This window comes from Portunus trituberculatus, chromosome 44 (genome assembly GCF_017591435.1).
Source record: "Portunus trituberculatus isolate SZX2019 chromosome 44, ASM1759143v1, whole genome shotgun sequence".
Classification (NCBI taxonomy): domain Eukaryota; kingdom Metazoa; phylum Arthropoda; class Malacostraca; order Decapoda; family Portunidae; genus Portunus; species Portunus trituberculatus.
In genome coordinates this window covers 13,502,188-13,517,907 of record NC_059298.1, presented here as the reverse complement: position 1 = coordinate 13,517,907, position 15,720 = coordinate 13,502,188, and the positions used below count along the sequence as shown (strand labels likewise).

The window sequence follows — 15,720 nt, the reverse complement described above, 5'->3', positions numbered from 1 at the left end:
TTATCAGACATGTTTAGTACATCCTCTTGCAATATGTGAACACAAAACTAATTATTTTTTGTTTATTTTTATTGTTGATGAAATTGTAATGAAGCATAAACATAACAGTGGTAGTGGGACACTTCTGTTTCATTTAACTACTTAGATTTCACTAGTCAGGTAGCCTGTAGTGCAGGTTTTACATAGATGTGCTGTTTTAGTAGGTGACCAATGTGACAAGTGGGATAAATAGGGATGCATGTCAATTCAAGAAGTAGACTCCATATGTTTTCCAGATTTTGGATTGTTATTCTCTACATATATGAACTCCAGTGCAAATATACAAAGTTCTTTTCTGTGCATTGAGTTGTGTAAAACAAATCTGGAGTACTGAAATACTTCAAGCAAACAGGAAATATTGGTCATACCAGTCATTTTCTAAAATTGAACCTACTTTGGAAATTTAATAATATTTTACAGTTTGTTGTGATATATAAAGGACATTTGATGACTTGTAATGTTTAAATCTCAGTTATATGTGGCTGGAATACTGAGTGTACATAAAGGATATGAGGAATAACTTAAAGCTTGTACACAGGAAAAGAAATAAGTGTTTACGCTTAAATACCTACATGTATACGTACGGATGTCCTTGTGAGGTATGTGTTTGTGCACAAGTGCATGTGTGCATGACTGACATGTATGCACAGTATGTGCACATGTGTTCCTTTGTCCATCAAAAAACTCTTGAAGTGATGACTGATAGCCTTACTCATACACACTCACACTGTATATTGGTTAAACCAATATAGTTAATGCATTTCAAGGTCATTATTATTATTCTTAGGATTTCATCCTGTAAGGACCAGAAACTACTAAGAAAGGACCCGTAGTTCTCGTGCATTCAGGTTTTACATAAATAGCACTAATGTAAGAACATTGTCCCAATTTGTGTTAAAGTGGGAAAGGGATATACAGACTGTGGATGAGTACTTTACTAACTGACTAGTTTTGCTTACAGAGTCTTCAAAGGAATTAATGGCTCACAAGCTAAGCTGCGCAGTATATATAGGGAGCCTGCCTGCATCACTCTGCTGCTACCTTTGTGGTGACCTTTGCCCACAAGTTCTCCCATTTTCTTGTTTGTTTTCTTTATTCAGGGTAATGTATATAGATTTCCATCTATATACATTATCCTGAATAAAGAGAACATAAACAAGAGAATGGGCGACATTGTGTGGGCAGAAATCGCTGTGAAGGTAACAGCAATGAGCGATGCAAGCAGGAAATGGGATGCGTGACCCGGGGACCAGTCAGCACTCCCCCCCAAACTGTCAGTGATCCTCTAGGCTTCTATATATTCTCTGCAGGTTGGCCTGCGAGCCATTGATTACTCTGAAAAAGCTGTGAATTAAACTAGTCAAAAGTAAAGTGCCCATACACAGCCCATTTATCCCTTCTCCACTTTCCCTCTTAAAGAGCACTGTAGAGAGAGAGAGAAAAGGGCAGGAGTTTATGAATATATTGCATCTTGATTGTCATTATGCAACAGTGCACATAATCTGCCTTTTCTCTCCCTTTCTCACTTCTGCAAGTCAAGATGCAAAAGGCTACAGATAGTCAGGACTTAAGATATTCTAATTCATTAAAGATCTCCCATCTTATTTCTTGAAATTAGAGAGGAATTAAATAATGAACACTAAATGTATCTCTCTCTCTCTCTCTCTCTCTCTCTCTCTCTCTCTCTCTCTCTCTCTCTCTCTCTCTCTCTCTCTCTCTCTCTCTCTCTCTCTCTCTCTCTCTCTCTCTCTCTCTCTCTCTCTCTCTCTCTCTCTCTCTCTCTCTCTCTCTCTCTCTCTCTATATATATATATATATATATATATACTAGACAACTAATCTTACTGGAGTGTCCCAGATAAAGCACCACTCACACTAACTAAAATGTAGTATTTTCCACATGAAATAGTTTGAGGTCTCAATTTTAAAATTCTGTTCATATGATCTAGTAACAGCCAACAAAGAATTTTTTTTTTTAACAATATACTCCTAGTTTTCCTTTTTAACATTGTAGATTTTTCAACCAACCATAAAGAAACAAAGGACAAAAATTACAATAAACATGTCATTACATTTTCTGTTTATATGGGTGACTATTCAGTGATAGTTACAGTCATCATTTCATTTTTCTTTTTCTTTCTTTGCTGAGTGTACACATCCATGCATTAAACTCAGGAAGCATGCCAGATCAGTTTGAATTCTCAAATGTTTAATATAATCATGAATTTAAATTTCTCTCTCTCTCTCTCTCTCTCTCTCTCTCTCTCTCTCTCTCTCTCTCTCTCTCTCTCTCTCTCTCTCTCTCTCTCTCTCTCTCTCTCTCTCTCTCTCTCTCTCTCTCTCTCTCTCTCTCTCTCTCTCTCTCTCTCTCTCATCATATTTTGTGACAATAGATATACACATGGATAAACTCTTTCCTATTGTAATATGACGCATGAAATATTTCCTGAACACTGACCACATCATTTAGATGATGCAATATAAATGCCTCATACCAAAACTTTCCAAATTGTATTATCATTGTTCATTAATTAAAGAGGAGACAAGTAAATCTAGAAGGAAAGAAGTCATCAAGATTGTGCTAGTGAATATTTTTTGATAATCAAATTAATCTTAATTTCTTAATATTTGAAATTATTTTCTTAATTAAAGAGGAAACTGTATACCTTCAAAGTTTTAATTGAACAGTTAAAAATCTTATTTAAGAATTCAAAGTATAAAAATCAAGGCCTCAAACTTTTTCTCATGGATGGGCACTTAAAATAAATTAGTATTTCCCTCCTTCAGAAGCCTCTTGTTGGTAATGTTCACAGGTCTCTTGAAAACTTTAAGATTGCATTGTATGAAATAAATTAACTACGAAGATGCACTTCATTATTGATTTATTAAGTTTTTAGTTTTCCAATTAATCATTTTTATCATAATCTTATTTAATTAACTACAGCTTTGAGTTTCTTGTACAGGATTCATGATTGCCAACTGCATCTTCTAAGACAGAATTAGAAGTTATATTGCATTATCAGGAACTAGAAGTTATATTGTATTGTCCTATTTGTGGCTGCAATCTTACACACATCATACTTCTAAGTACAAACTGTTCATGATGTAAATCTCACCCTGTCTGTAACAGCCAGGTACAGTAACAGTGAGCTTCTCATGAATACAGTTTGACAGATTTCCAGAAAGAATATCGAATATCCAATTTTTGCATCCTCTGAGTCATTAGATAGTCGTGATCAGTAAGAAATTCCACTCAGGAAGTAATTATATTGCTATTATGAACAAATGGTAAGAGATTTTTGGGGTTACGTTTTATGAATGAATCTTCAACACAAGTAAATAATTTGGTACAGAAGTTACATTATCTGAAAGGAACTCAATCAAACTATTAAATAGCAAGACGTCAAACAAATGTATTTAATGTGACTTGCATCAGCTACTATCAGGTGAACGTTTCTTTTCCCAGCATATTGCATGTGGGTTTAGAGTGCACAAGTGCATCATCACTATCACATTTCAGTAACTATCAGCATTACAAATCACTTTCTCGTATGTTTATGCGATTTTATGCACACATTTCCTTTTGCAGTAAACCTTGTTAATATTGCTTTGATGTTAGTGTGTGTGTGTGTGTGTGTGTGTGTGTGTGTGTGTGTGTGTGTGTGTGTGTGTGTGTGTGTGTGTGTGTGTAGACTTTACCACAGTTGTTGTATAGTAGAGATACAAAGTATTTTGTTGAAATTATTACTTCATATGACACTTCTTGTATAGAAGGAATACAAAATGTTTTGTTGAGGTTATTACTTCATAATCAAAATGTGTGTCTTGTTTCTTGATATATGTAAGGGATACATTCTTTCTGCTTTATTAAGACACTAAATGAACCTTTGTTTATATTTGGATATTTTAAAGAAAAAAAAAATTGTCCAAATTTGTGGAGTTCTTAGCCATTTGCAGGTTATTAAAATTTTTGTAAATTCCATGCTGACTGGCACCTGATACAGTATGCTGGCAATCTGGATTTCCCAGCAGAGTGAGTGGTAGTCAGGTTAATCTTGGATATCCTGAAACAATAGCAGACTGCACTCACATAACTTATTTTGTCAATTATTACTTTTGACCTGCTGTCCTCTTTGTTACATAGCAACACAAGTTTACTTTACCATCAAATTTCATAAAAAACAATAGGTTTAAGAGTTTTCATTTGCATTTGTTAAATTTGTGAGTCAAATAATATACTATACATGTTTCTTTTGTTTTTTGGGAGATCATCTTTAGAATTTTTGCTCTTAAACAAAGTCTCCTATTGTGAAGTCCTCCGGTAACAAGCCTTTAAAGGTGATGTTGAAGAGCCAGTGAAGTCTCCTCCCATTTTCAGCAGTACCTACTTGATTTTTTTTAATGTTACTTTTTAAGTATAATTGTGATCATGAAAATTATTTATAAGGTAATAATTCAGAAAGTAGGCTTACTCTTAGATTATGATTTAGTCTTGATAAATTTTCAATGTCTGAGATAAACATTTATTTGTAAATGCAGATTCATAAGTGAATAGGTCAGTTGTGTTTTACCTGCAATTGGTATATCCAGTGTACTTTGTGGGACAATGTGAAGTTCAAGCTTAGGAAGGACTTGCATGAACAATGGATATTAACTGAAGAAAACTATAAAAGCAGCAGGTGGTTAAACGGCTTTTCCTGCTTATGATACAAGAGAATCATTGAAATCTGTAAGGAAAAGGCACAAAAATAATGAAACTTAAAAGAGCTAAACTTGCATGATGTAAACATGTAAACCCCAAGTATTTCAACTGTTCAAGATAGCATCTCACAATATCAAGGGTCAGTTAAGATATGCTCTCACAATATATGTCCTGGAATATTCTCTTTTCAAATGAGGATTTGAAAAAAAGAAAAAAAAATGTCATTGGGTGTGTATGGCTCCTTCAGACTATTGTAATAGAAACTGTATCCATTTCGTGGTAAAGTTTACTGATTTTCACTTGAGGATTTGAAAAAAAAAAAAAGAAAATGTCATTAGGTGTGTATGGCTCCTTCAGACTATTATAGCAGAAACTGTATCCATTTCGTGGTAAAGTTTACTGATTTTCACTATCAACTAAGAACTTTTAAGCTTTACACCTTCAGCTTTGAATACATTAAGAGTATTTGATACAACATTATATTATTCTCCTTGAATTAATGTATGTCTCCAATCATCTTTCTTCAGTCTATAACATATCTTCAACTTGTGCTGATGGTGGTGAAAACATGCTTACTCTTATAAGGATTGTAAGATACAGAGCTTGACATAAAATGGATAATCACACTGCTGGCTCTAAGACTGTTGTTGAAGGACATAAATGAGGCTGAATACACTAAGTGGTGTACCTGTGATGTATTTATTTCTACTATTAGTTAGAACAGTTTATTCATTGATTGCATTAATTTCTTTGTGTATATATATATATATATATATATATATATATATATATATATATATATATATATATATATATATATATATATGCCTTGAATATATAACCAAGATGTAAAGTTTGTGGATGCTGGTTAGCTGGAAATTTGCTGTAATATTGGCATGGAATGATATATGTACTAGTATTTGTTAAAACGCCCAAGATTTTTCTTTGTCAAGTTCTTGAAACGAAGTGAATCTCTTGTATGTTCACAATGAGCAAGCAAGGGAAGTGTTTATGTCTAGAAAGCAAAGAAGGCTTTTCTTATTTTGATTAATGACTGACACTACTCTGTAAAGTTTAATGGCTAGGTTGAGCCCATCATGCTGAGAAAGCAGTGCTAACATTTACATCCCTTTGACATTATGACATTATTTAAAGGTGTTGGATAATTCAGTGGATTTTTTCAAGTTTCATAATTTACTTATGAGCTTAAACAGAGTGGAAAATGTTGTCATCCAGTGTTTTCAATTCTCATTTCACAAATTTGTTACCTTTTATAACCCAAACCATGAGCAGGGAATGTTTGATATCTGTTGCTCAGATTTAAAGGGGCATCAGCTTTCTGTGGAGTACCTTATGTTATTTGAATGAATGTCTCAGAAAGATCACTCAGCACTTATATTGGCTGCAGCTGCACTTTGCAAAATATTGAACAATATTCACCCATTTGGTGATGCTGGTAGCTATGAGCAGCCAATGCAAAACATGTATTCTCAGCTATAGTTGTGTTTATTGAAATTTTCACAAAATGTACTTAAGATTTGTATTCCACAAGTGATATAGTTAATAAGGCATTGAGCAACTTGAATATTACAATTGTGGCACAGAAAGATAGAGGAGCACTGCTGACCACTGGTTTGGTATTTTTCACTGGTTCTGGTCTTGATATTTACGCAAATGATTGCATTGTGGTAGCCTTGAATCATTAGTATCCAGTGGTCTGTTTTATTGCTAGTTAAGTGCATTTCTAAACACTAAGCTATACAGTTGGAACATATAAATGGTGATGCACAGAAGGTTTTTGATGATGTGAGGCTGCATGGAATTTTGTCTCCCTTTGCATCTGGGTCTGGCCATACATCACTGTCATTATGGTTGTTATTGCACATCATGCTGCCATTGTTCCAAACCCAGTCAAAATTTGCAAGTGTGCCTCATTCCCGGCCAAGTCAGGACAACACGTCTGTATATAGTGTAATATACCCCTCCTTTATCCTTTTATTTCTACATTCATAACCAAGGATTTATGTATATACTGTGATAGTTAGGTAAGTCAGTGATGAAGCTGTATGTTCCAAGAAGGTATTAGCAAGATTTTTCTTGAAAAATGCAAAATATTTTTAATAGTCTTGATTCTCCTGTTTCCTTGTACATCCTTTGTACAGAGGAAACTACAATTGGTTCTCAGAAGCCTGAGAATGAGAGATGTTGTCTGAGTAAATTGTTAACTAGGAAGCTTATGGGAGAAGTGATATGAAATGTTCAGATCTTCCTCACTTAATGAAAGTATGGTGGCATCTTCATCAAATAATTATGTATTTCCTTTGATAATGTTCTGTCTTCTGTCCATGTATTTTACATTATGCATTACTCAAACTTTTATCAATTGGATATTTTTGCAGTTATCTTAGTCACTACCTATATACTTTAGTTTTCACATTGTTTAAGTTTTGGGGTCCAATTCCAGTAGGTTGAAAAATGTTAGTTTTGGTCTCTTGATTGGCACCAAAACATTACACAGTACACTAGTGAGTAAAGAATGCAACCTTGTGTATTTTTCTGGTATCTGTTGTTCCTTGTGGCTTCACGTGGCTGTTTAGTTCAGGCAACTCAATTGTTGTGTATCAGCAGTTTTGACAACAACTGCATTATGTGTCAGAGTAAAATATTTGAAATAATTATATATTTGATTATATACTGCATTCAGTTTTGTTTGCAGTAACAACTCTTTATTTTCCATAATAAATATTATTGCTGTGTATATATTATATGATATCTGGATATGTAAATAAAGTGTAATCCATAAAATGGCTTTTACTAATTAAATACCGCGCAATGATAACTAGCTGTGCTCTTTAGATCTACTAGTACATTACATAACGACAACTGAAACGAATATTGCACAGCAGTGGTTCAGTCAACTGTGCCAATGATGTGACATTTTCGTGTTGGAGTATACGTAACTCATATATGTATTGTCTAGATCTCGGTGCCGATAGTACTAAAAAAAAAAAAAAAAAAAACTAAATACAAATAAACAAAATTTGAAATGATATATATCAATACAAGCTTAGGTCAAATTTGTGTTAGAAAAAAAAAATACAAATGGTGTGTTGATGTCCTCGTGTGTTGTGTTCAGAGAGAGAGAGAGAGAGAGAGAGAAAGTGGATGTTTTGTTCAGGCTTGGGATTATTACGCTACCTACGTACGTGTTGTGTCGCCCTGCACCGTGATGACTACCGTGGAGGAAAAGCAGGATGAAAAGAATAAATGATAGCGATGAACCGAAGCTTCTTGTTAGCATGCAGGATGACAAAGATATTATGGCATAAGGGCGAATCTTTTAGTGAGAGGTAAAATATTTGAGACTAACAGTTGCGCAAGAATTTCAGGAGTATTGAATTGCATTTTATTAATTAATTTTTCATTTAATCTTCTCAACTGGACGAGTTTTGTTCTTTACTTTATCCTTTGATTGGCGACGCTTCATGTAAAAAAAATAAACATACGAAAAGATGGAAACCAACAGAACGGTAAATGTTATACAATTGTCGTTACGCGAGGCGGGTAATGTACTTCATTCGTGGGGATGCCCACCTCCTGTCTTGTCCGCACGTAGGTACAGTACAAGGAATTTACCTTGGTACAATAAGTCCGCTTCAACAATGGACCGCGTCGGAATACGAATGTGGGATTCCCAGGTCAGTCTTTTTTTTTTTTCTCATCCGGGTACGAGTGACTGACTCCCTTGTGGCGCCTCAGTGGACATGACCCTGAACTTGGAATTACGGTTAGCCAGAAATAAAGTTGAATGTTCCGAAATGTTCTGAAATGAGTCTGATGAATGCTCCACACGGAAGTACACCAAGACGAAACCAAATAAATCTTATAGTTTATTGACTTTAGTGCGAGGAGTCGCGAGTCACTGTTTGGCGTTTGCTGGGTTCTCGGTGCCGCAAGCCGCTTCATGGTACGTACAGTGGAGTGGTCAGTGTCCTGTTTGTCATATCAGCTCATATATATATATATATATATATATATATATATATATATATATATATATATATATATATATATATATATATATATATATATATATATATATATATATATATATATATATATATATATATATATATATATATATATATATATATATATATATATATATATATATATATATATATATATATATATATATATATATATATATATATATATATATATATATATATATATATATATATATATATATATATATATATATATATATATATAATTTCTTGCAGTTCAGGCATTTTCATCAAAATAATGATATTCCAGAAGTAGTTGTGCTATGTGGTGCTAGTGGCGACGGTAGTGGTGCATTCCGAAGCCTTCCACCACCACCACCACCACCACCGCCACCACCACCATGGGCAAAATCACGTATGGCAGCTCTGGCCGTTGTCGGGGTTATTGTCTGTTGTCTGCTGCCCTTCGCTCACCTTGGCAATGACAACCTATTGCACTTAACGTATTTCACGCTCATCTTTTTATCCTTTTCTCCTCTCGGAATAAATAATAAACAAATGCGAGACTGGTGCTATACCTTGATTTACAACCTCAATATATCAAGTGAACAATTAAAGTCACCTCCAAAACTATCTACAAAGGCATAGATTTTTCTTTTTTGCGAAAGGGACTAAAGAAATGCCTCAACTGATATTGACGACTAGGGAAAAAAGCTCTTGTTTGCTCTGATCAGTGCGATATTCAAATACGGAGTCATAGGAGTAATAGAGATCCATGAAAAATACCGTGATTGAAACTGTCATACCTTGTTAGGGATACCTGGCCGGGAGACACAACCATCACATCACCAAAACTCGGGAGGCTGATGTGTGGACTGTGACTGCAGCAGTCGCAGGGTGTCCTGTGGCTGGTGTGGCGGTTACTATGGCAGGGGGCGTCGTAGGAGTCTGGAGGGCTTCCTGGAAGGTGCCAAAATAACGGAGGTATATGCCAAGGTCAGTAAAATATTCGGTCTTCTTATTTGTAGGTTAGTTTTATAGAATTGAACGTGCAAGGGAAGATGCATGGAGAAAAAAAAAAATTATATATATATATATATATATATATATATATATATATATATATATATATATATATATATATATATATATATATATATATGAGTAAACGACAATTATGTTCCCTCCCATTAGTCAAAGGATGCATCTTTATATATAAAAAACTATATCATAGATATTTATAAATCGGAGGAGGTTCAAAGACTAAAGTTGCTGCAACATGATATTGATACCTTAAATAAAAGAAAACAATGTAATTGTTTGAGGAATAATTAGGTGTGTGTCTGTGTTAATAAAACTGGTCACAGGACCCAGGTGGCAGGTGCCATCCCCGCCTCGCTGAAACAAGCTGTTCAAACTATCACTTCCTCATTTCAGTATTATGAGCATTGGCAGCATTATTTACGCGTCATGCCTGTAGGCATACATGCTTCATAAAATGCAGGAAAATGTGGATACGTTGGTTTGGCTGGTTAAAGGATTACGTGTCTTGACATTTCAGCAACGTGACAACTGGATATACTATGTACCGTAGCTACGCGTCATGTCCTCACAATAATAATAATAATAATAATAATAATAATAATAATAATAATAATAATAATAAATAATAATAATGATAATAATGATAATAATAATAATAATAATATCAATAATAGTAATGATAATAATGTTAACAATGAAAATGCTAACGATAAAAATAACAAAAATAATAATAATAATGATAATATATATATATATATATATATATATATATATATATATATATATATATATATATATATATATATATATATATATATATATATATATATATATATATATATATATATATATATGACTTCAGAGAACTGAGCTGGAGTTAGTCTGAAATACTGTCCAAATTTCCCTCATCCATTTCTGGGTCTTGAATAAGATGATATTTACCACATTCCAGTCTTATTAAATTCATATTTGTTTCATATACCCAAATCTTTTTCCTCTTATCATTCAAGGCTAAAGACAACACTAATAACTCCTATTCCTCCACCTCCTCCTCCTCCTCCACGTCAGGGGGCCATAGAGTACTACTGTGTTTCTTCGCTGCAGAAGGAACTGTTAAGTCAGCTAGCCTCCACCGCAGGGAATGTCTCACCTAGCAACGCGCCTGGTGTGAACATACCTATAGTAAGTATTCGTGTCGTGCGCCTCGATCGTCTCCCGGTGTGAAACGGCCTTAAAAATTATCAATTAATCAATCAAGATGTCTTGCACTTTTGAATTCTCGACCCGTGATAAGAGAGAACAAGATAAAAAATAAATAAGTAGATAGAATAAATAAATAACGATGTGAACAGAACAATACTTATACTTTGTGGGGAAAAAACATAATTATAAGAAAATTATCTGACTAGAGAGATATGAACAAGCTAACACATCAATCTAATATTTAATTGATTGAAAATTGTATAAATAAGTGAATGAGCGGTTGGACAAACACTAACTTGTGAATTAATGAACAAACAAACAAACCAATAAATAAGGAAGTAAATGAAAAGGCTACAATAACAAGTTCACATTTCAAGACACCATCACTCAACCCCACCAATTATAACCTCTCTCTCTCTCTCTCTCTCTCTCTCTCTCTCTCTCTCTCTCTCTCTCTCTCTCTCTCTCTCTCTCTCTCTCTCTCTCTCTCTCTCTCTCTCTCTCTCTCTCTCTCTCTCTCTCTCTCTCTCTCTCTCTCTCTCTCTCTCTCTCTCTCTCTCTCTCTCTCTCTCTCTCTCTCTCTCTCTCTCTCTCTCTCTCTCTCTCTCTCTCTCTCTCTCTCTCTCTCTCTCTCTCTCTCTCTCTCTCTCTCTCTCTCTCTCTCTCTCTCTCTCTCTCTCTCTCTCTCTCTCTCTCTCTCTCTCTCTCTCTCTCTCTCTCTCTCTCTCTCTCTCTCTCTCTCTCTCTCTCTCTCTCTCTCTCTCTCTCTCTCTCTCTCTCTCTCTCTCTCTCTCTCTCTCTCTCTCTCTCTCTCTCTCTCTCTCTCTCTCTCTCTCTCTCTCTCTCTCTCTCTCTCTCTCTCTCTCTCTCTCTCTCTCTCTCTCTCTCTCTCTCTCTCTCTCTCTCTCTCTCTCTCTCTCTCTCTCTCTCTCTCTCTCTCTCTCTCTCTCTCTCTCTCTCTCTCTCTCTCTCTCTCTCTCTCTCTCTCTCTCTCTCTCTCTCTCTCTCTCTCTCTCTCTCTCTCTCTCTCTCTCTCTCTCTCTCTCTCTCTCTCTCTCTCTCTCTCTCTCTCTCTCTCTCTCTCTCTCTCTCTCTCTCTCTCTCTCTCTCTCTCTCTCTCTCTCTCTCTCTCTCTCTCTCTCTCTCTCTCTCTCTCTCTCTCTCTCTCTCTCTCTCTCTCTCTCTCTCTCTCTCTCTCTCTCTCTCTCTCTCTCTCTCTCTCTCTCTCTCTCTCTCTCTCTCTCTCTCTCTCTCTCTCTCTCTCTCTCTCTCTCTCTCTCTCTCTCTCTCTCTCTCTCTCTCTCTCTCTCTCTCTCTCTCTCTCTCTCTCTCTCTCTCTCTCTCTCTCTCTCTCTCTCTCTCTCTCTCTCTCTCTCTCTCTCTCTCTCTCTCTCTCTCTCTCTCTCTCTCTCTCTCTCTCTCTCTCTCTCTCTCTCTCTCTCTCTCTCTCTCTCTCTCTCTCTCTCTCTCTCTCTCTCTCTCTCTCTCTCTCTCTCTCTCTCTCTCTCTCTCTCTCTCTCTCTCTCTCTCTCTCTCTCTCTCTCTCTCTCTCTCTCTCTCTCTCACAAGGATCTCTCTCTCTCTCTCTCCTTTAAAAGTCACTGACGCACCTTTAAACTACCTTGTATGATTGTATTAACATACTGTCCGAAAATGTTAAAGGAAACTTATTCAAAGAAAAAAAAAAGATACCGGTATTACCAATATTTTCGGGAAAATACCAGCATATCGTATTATATTTTTCGTATCAAACCGAACCGTATCTGTACGTTACAGAATAGTACCTGTAATATCGATACCGACTTTTTTGTCGATACCGCACATCCCTACTCACAACTGCTTTGGTATTTTGTTGAGTTAGCTAAATGAATAAATAAATTAATAAATAAACCAATAAAATTGTACTGAATACAAACGAAGTATTCATAACTAACCGTTAACCTTAGTGGTGCTATATGACCTAATCTGTCGCGGCGCCTAACGGAATATTTCCATTATTTCTGTCTGTCTGTCTCTCTCTCTCTCTCTCTCTCTCTCTCTCTCTCTCTGATGTCACTACATGGATAAGACCACTGACACACCTTTAAAAGTCACCTAAAACTAACTTGTGTGATTCTGTTTACATTCTGTCCGAAAATGTTAGATAAAGGAAACTTTTTCGACAAAAAAAAAAAAAAAAAATACCGGCATTACCGGTATTTAAAAGAAATACTGGTATCAAACCGAACCACTTCGGTACGTTTCAGAATACCGGCAATATTGATACCGAGTTTTTTTCTCGAAACCGCATATCCATACTGAACAAACAGCAGCAGCAGCAGCAGCAAGAACGACATCTTCACCACCCACACCACCATTACCACCACCACCACCACCACCACCAAGATATGAATACAACTCTCCTTAATACTTTTTTTTTCCGCGTTGGGAGAGCGACCATCCTTAAGTCAGAAGAAACAAACACATGTACTACTAGCCAGGAACACGAGAATCCTTGATGTTTGCCTGCAGGTGGACAGACTAACATTTCAACACCTCATGACGGTACAACTGACCTTGTGTGTGTGTGTGTGTGTGTGTGTGTGTGTGTGTGTGTGTGTGTGTGTGTGTGAGCGAGCGAAGAAAAAAATTAAAGAGAACAAACAAATATGTGTTGACTTAATTCACTATATAAAAAATCCTTCACCCTTCATGTTTCCTTACACACACCAGATACTCTAAATAAAGAAAAAAAAATGTTATGGCATAAAAGCGCAACATTATGTAGATCAGTAAAAAAACAAACAAACACACACACAAAAGGCAAACGACAACTACAATGAGTAAAATAAAAGAACAAAACAGATAATGTGGTGTTACAAAACTGATTTGTTGTGTTGAGTGTGATGGAGAAGTGAGGAGTGGCAGAGAGAGGCAAAGATGTGTCGGTGAGATTCATTACAGATTCGAAAAACCTCAAAGCTCAAAGCTAAAATGAAAGAGTGCTGAGGATAATTGATTGTTGAGTTCATTTAACTAGCCAGTGGTGATTATGACAAAAAAAAAAGAGAATGATGAATGACTGACTAAAAAAAACTGACATATCAAAACAAACGAGCGCCTCCGTATCCAGTTCTTAAAGATATTACGGTCTAAGTAGTGGTAACAAGGTTTATCTGTTTATCCTGGGTGGTAATGCAACGTCAGAAGGTTAAGTTTTTTTTTTTTTTTTTTTTGTTATGTAGGGGAGAGAGCTAGCCAAGGGCAAAAACAGAAAATATTAAAAAAAGGCCTACTTGAGTGCTGGCTCTCTAAAGAGTGGTAAAGCGTCAGCTAAAATTGGGGAGCAAATGCCTCGATACCTCCCTCTTAAAAGAAGACAAGTTGTAGGAAGTCGGAAATACAGATGCAGGGAGGGAGTTCCAGAGTTTACCAGTGAAAGGGATGAATGATTGAGCGTACTGGTTAACTCTTGCATTAGAGTTGGACAGAATAGGGATGAGAGGAAGAAGAAAGCCTTGTGCAGCGTGGCCGCAGGAGGAGGGAGGCATGCAGTTAGCAAGATCAGTAGAACAGTTACCATGAAAATAGCGATAAAAGATAGAAAGAGATGCAACATTTCGGCGGTGAGAAAGAGGCTGAAGACAGTTAGTCAGAGGAGGGAGTTGATGAGACGAAGAGCTTTCGATTCCACCCTATCAAGCAAAACTGTGTGACTGGAACCCCCCCAAACATGCGAAGAGTACTCCATACAGGGACGGATAAGGCCCTTATACAGAGTAAGCAGTTGGAGGGCGAGAAAAACTGGCGGAGACGCCTCAGAACACCTAACTTCATAGAAGCTGTTTTAGCAAGAGATGAGATGTGAAGTTTCCAGTTAAGATTATGAGCAAAGGACAGACCGAGGATATTCATTGTGGAAGAGGAGACAGTTGAGTGTCATTGAAGAAGAGGGATAGTTGTCTGGAAGGTTGTGTCGAGTTGATAGATGGAGGAATTGAGTTTTGAGGCATTGAAAACTACTAGATTTTCTCTGCCCCAATCGGAAATCTTAGAAAGATCGGAAGTCAGGCGTTCTGTGGCGTCCCTGCGTGATCTGTTGACTTCCTGAAGGGTTGGTCGTCTCTGAAAGAACGTGGAAAGATGTAGGGTGGTATCATCAGCGTAGGAGTGGATAGGGCAAGAAGTTTGGTTAAGAAGGTCATTAATGAATAATAGAAAGAGAGTGGGTGACAGGACAGAACCCTGAGGAACACCACTATTAATAGGTTTAGGAGAAGAACAGTGGCCGTCTACCACAGCAGCAATAGAGCGGTCGGAAAGGAAACTTGAGATAAAGTTGCAGAGAGAAGGATAGAAGCCGTAGGAGGGCAGTTTTGAAATCAAAGCTTTATGCCAGACTCTATCAAAAGCTTTTGATATGTCTAACGCTACAGCAAAAGTTTCACCGAAATCTCTAAAGAGGATGACCAAGACTCAGTAAGGAAAGCCAGAAGATCACCAGTAGAGCGACCTTGACGGAAGCCATACTGGCGATCAGACAGAAGATTGTGAAGTGACAGATGTTTGAGAATCTTCCTATTCAGGATAGATTCAAAAACTTTAGACAAGCAAGAGATTAAAGCTATAGGACGGTAGTTTGAGGGTTAGAACGGTCACCCTTTTTAGGAACAGGCTGAATGTAGGCGAACTTCCAGCAGGAAGGAAAGGTAGAAGTCGATAGACAAAGTTGGAAGAGTTTGGC

At 36.4% G+C, this 15,720-nt stretch overlaps 1 long non-coding RNA gene across 1 annotated transcript in view; it reads right to left on the bottom strand.

Annotated features, from left to right (window-relative positions):
• Positions 1-3,651: 3,651 nt before the first annotated feature.
• The window catches only part of LOC123518527, a 15,054-nt gene continuing 2,985 nt past the window's right edge, over positions 3,652-15,720 (bottom strand). The window contains exons 2-3 of the long non-coding RNA XR_006678809.1: positions 9,557-9,710; positions 3,652-4,102 (exon numbers count right to left, since the gene is read on the bottom strand). This is a non-coding gene — a long non-coding RNA (uncharacterized LOC123518527). The remainder of the gene's footprint in view (positions 4,103-9,556; positions 9,711-15,720) is intronic.